Source organism: Schistocerca serialis, chromosome 8 (assembly GCF_023864345.2).
Source record: "Schistocerca serialis cubense isolate TAMUIC-IGC-003099 chromosome 8, iqSchSeri2.2, whole genome shotgun sequence".
NCBI lineage: Eukaryota > Metazoa > Arthropoda > Insecta > Orthoptera > Acrididae > Schistocerca > Schistocerca serialis.
In genome coordinates, this window is record NC_064645.1 from 478,010,641 (window position 1) to 478,015,467 (window position 4,827).

Genomic DNA, 4,827 nt, shown 5'->3' on the forward strand with positions numbered 1-4,827 from the left:
GATTGGAATCATTTGCCGACCGAGATGTCATCGCTTACAAGACCTGGCATTGTGGAATAGATGCTAAGACCCAATCTAGACCTAGTTATGTATATAGTAATATGCCTTTTACATTGTATATCCGTTCCTGTCGTAAAGTTAGTAATGATGAAAAAATACATGTGGTGCAGTTCACCGCCGAGACAATTTCTCCCTGCCACTACTACTCAGCTATGCCCCAGGGTCACGTAACAGGATAGGAGAACGGAGATTCTTCAACACTCCAAAGGATTAGTAACAAAGTCACCCAAACGAGTTAAAAAGGTTTACCTATTTTTATAACTTGTCGAATAATTAAGTCTGCAACACTACTTGTAATATAACACAAAAAAGGCCCTCAAAGGCTAAGTGCAAATAAACGTAGGTAAACTTCACAGTACAAAGCAAATGCAATTTACAACACCTGTCTGTTCACTTTTAAGTGTTCACTTAAACGACCTTCCCTGTCTAGGTCAGTCCTGGACCATGATCTATAACGAGGTGGGTGAGATATGCTCTACTATCTTCCGAGTAGGCTTCTTTGCGTTGTCGTCCGGTCGTTGGCAGATTGTACTCGGCAGGAAAATGATCGACGCGAAGTCGATATCTTCATCTCAGCGCCACCCATGCACTGCATTTTAGGCTGGACCTACAATACACAAAAAAAAAAATGCTATGTTTAATCTGCAAGTGCAAAGAATTAGGTGTGACAAATTTTTTAAGGTTCTTGTGCCGCCAGATGGCGCCATCGAATAATTTCCGGGTCAAGACAACCTGAACAGACGTGAAGTGCCCATTATACAGAGACAGCATGCCATCAAATTTTATTGGTGGAAATATAGCGACTAAAGACCTAGTCTGGTGACCTCAGAAACGTTGCATGATCCCAGAACCCTTCCCACGTGTTCACTAAGTCAATTAAAACTGCATTTATGCCTCTGACCGGATATTAAGTGCATATTTTACGTGGATAAGTACAGTAACTTCGAACCTTCTGATCTCGGTGACAGATAATGATATGGAAAAAAAGTTTCAACATTTTCCAACATCATGTTAAGAACGTACGGCATAAAAAATTTCATTGATTTTCTGTAATATAGATTACATAAGTGAATCTCTGTGGCACTGACACTAGCTCGCATCTTTGCACCTGTGGTACTTTTGCCCTGTCTGTGTCTTGTCCGGACGACACTACAGAAAGCATTTTAGAGCTTATGTTAACTGGAAGTTTTTCTCGTTTTGGTCCATGGTGCCTCCTCCCAAAATACGAGGGTTGGAACTTTAATAGCGGCAAGTGTTTATTTACAGCTCGTACAAAATAGATACGTGTTTCAAAGTTTTAGTGACCTTCAAAGCAGTCACCAACATTGTGTATAACCCGTTGCGAGCGATGTGGAAGTCGTAGGATACTCTTAGCAGTGCCAGTTGTGTTGACAGTCCGAGCGGCGCGGTCTATTGCCCGACGAATCTGTAGCAGTTCTGAAGCGAATGCCGTGAAGTGTTTCCTTCAGTTTAGAAATCGAGTTGAACTCACGATGACTGAAGTCAGGGAGGTGCAGCAAGTGGTAAAGCACTTAGCAGTCCCATCACTCAGACAAATCAGTAACAGCTTGCACTGTACGTGCTTGAGCACTGTCCTGCAAAATGATGGTCAGGTACTGCAGAAAGTGTTCTCACTTTTGTCTCTATGCTGCTCATTTTTGGAACACAACACTAAAACCCGAGAAACACAAAGCAGAGCGTACAGAAAAACCAACTAATACCTTACACATATTACCGCAGTGACCAGCGACGAACGTTTTCCAAAAATCGGAAATATATATATGCACACATTTAAGCAGCCCCAGAACATAGAATTAAACAGACTTTAAACATAAAAACTATACATAAAATTTTATTCAGATCTTAAAATACTATAACTGATGAACAGAGAAGTTAGCTGATTAACCGTATGATCTTTGGTTTCAATTTAACTTTGAACTATGACCTGTTTTTACACAGACATACATTACTACACCGACGACACCGTATTCAGTATCACTGGTGTTACTGAAGGCAGCAGTTTAGAATTGCAATTTGGCGGCGTGCGCGAAGGACGTATAAATAGCGGTTTACTTACTAATAAAACACTCGTAATAAATGAGAATAAACAGATACAACTACGTTACCTTTAGAGTTTTGACATAATGGTCAATGCATGCATCGTATTTGGCTGTAATTTTTCGCACAACACACGGAAGATACAAGCAAAAGAGTCTCAGTGCAACCCAAACTACGTAGAAACATCTTACGTATTTTTGATTTTGCACTTTACGTAAGCCTAAATTATTACTTTACGATTTGTCACATCCGAAATACTGGCAGTATTTAAGTAGTTTATTTGAATTTTAAGGGTTTTAATAATCAGTATTAACAGATGTAACTTACTCAAGTGCTTTTAATCAGTTTTAATCATCTTCTGTTTTTCTTCGAATACCATGCTTGTTATAAAAGTGTTCTTATAAGTAGGACGTGCTATTTGTCACTGACAACAAATGTCTTTTCACTTGACTGTTCTTACGAAAACCACAGTCTGCTTTAAACGAATATATTTGTAATACGATGCTCTACTTAACACGATTTTACATTGAATGTGTTACACTGAAACTGCAGAAATTCTTTAAACTACCCACTAAAGCCATTTCATTTCTTAAAATCGTGGTATTACCACACACAAACTCCTTGACGCCGCCACCGTACCTCACCAAACGTCAGACTTCGGTAAAAGCTACTTCTTTGCTAATCTAGTAATGTACGTCTTTGTGGTTTACAGGTCGTATTTCAAAGATAAAATTGGCACCAAAGATCAAACGGTTAATCAACTAACTTCACAGACAATATAAAGCAACTTTGTATCCAAATAGCATCGTCGGTGCAAGCGTCAAATGTTGTTGCTGTTGTTGTTGTGGTTTTCAGTCCTGAGACTGGTTTGAGCAGCTCTCCATGTTTCTCTATCCTGTGCAAGCTTCTTCATCTCCCAGTACCTACTGCAACCTACATACTTCTGAATCTGCTTAGTATATTCATCTCTTGGTCTACCTCTATAATTTTTACCCTCCACGCTGCCCTCCAATACTAAATTGGTGATCCCTGGATGCCTCAGAATATGGCCTACCAACCGATCCTTTCCTCTAGTCAAGTTGTGCTACAAACTCCTCTTCTCCCCAATTCTATTCAATACCTCCACAGTAGTTACGTGATCTACCCATATAATCTTCAGTATTCTTCTGTTGCACCACATTTCGAAAGCTTCTATTCTCTTCTTCTCTAAACTATTTATCGTCCACGTTTCACTTCGATATATGGCTACACTCCAAACAAATACTTTCAGAAGGAACTTCCTGACATTTAAATCTATACTCGATGTTTACAAATTTCTCTTCTTCAGAAACGCTTTCTTTGCCATTGCCAATCTACATTTTATATCCTCTCTACTTCGACCATCATCAGTTATTTTGCTCCCCAAATAGCAAAACTCCTTTACTACTTTAAGTGTCTCATTTCCTAATCTAATTCCCCCAGCATCACCCGACTTAATTCGACTATATTCCATTATCCTCAATTGCTTTTGTTGATATTCTTCTTATATCCTCCTTTCAAGACACTGTCCATTCCGTTCAACTGCTCTTCCAAGTCCTTTGCTGTCTCTGACAGAATTACAATGTCATCGGCGAACCACAAAGTTTTTATTTCTTCTCCATGGATTTTAATACCTATTCAGAATTTTTCTTTTGTTTCCTTTACTGCTTGCTCAATATACAGATTGAATAACATCTGGGATAGGCTACAACCCTGTCTCACTCCCTTCCCTTTCATGCCCCTCGACTCTTATAACTGCCATCTGGTTTCTGCACAAATTGTGAATAGCCTTTCGCTCCCTGTATTTTACCCCTACCCCCTTCCGAATTTGAGAGAGAATATTCCAGTCAACATTGTCAAAAGCTTTCTCTAAGTCTACAAAAGCTAGAAACGTAGGTTTGCCTTTCTTTAATCCATCTTCTAGGGTCTAGGGTCAGTATTACCTCACGTGTTCCAATATTTCTACAGAATCCAAACTGATCTTCCCCGAGGTCAGCTTCTACCAGTTTCTCCATTCGTCTGTAAAGGATTCGCAATAGTATTTTGCAGCCGTGATAGTTCGGTAATTTTCACATCTGTCAACACCTGCCCTCTTTGGGATTGGTATTATTATATTCGTCTTGAAGTCTGAGGGTATTTCGCGTGTCTCATACATTTTGCTAAACAAGGTAAAGTTGTGTCTGAACTGGCTCTCCCATGACTGTCAGTAATTCTAATGGAATGTTGTCTACTCCCGGGGCCTTGTTTCGACGTAGGTCTTTCAGTGCTCTGTCAAACTCTTCACGCAGTATCATAACTCCCATTTCATCTACATCCACGTCCTCTTCCTATTCCATAATATTGTCATCAAGTACATCGCCCTTGTATAGACCCTCTATATACTCCTTCCACCTTTCTGCTTTTCCTTCTTTGCTTAGAACTGGGTTTCCATCTGCGCTCTTGATATTTACACAAGTGGTTTTCCTTTCTCCAAAGGTCTCTTTAATTTTCCTGTAGGCAGTATCTATCTTACCCCCACTGAGACAAAGCCTCTACATCCTTACATGAGTCGTCTAGCCATCCTTGCTTAGCCATTTTGCACTTCCTGACGATTTCATTTTTGTGGCGTTTGTATTCCTTTTTGCCTGTTTCGTTTACTACATTTTTATATTTTCTCCTTTCATAAATTAAATTCAATATTTCTTCTGTTAC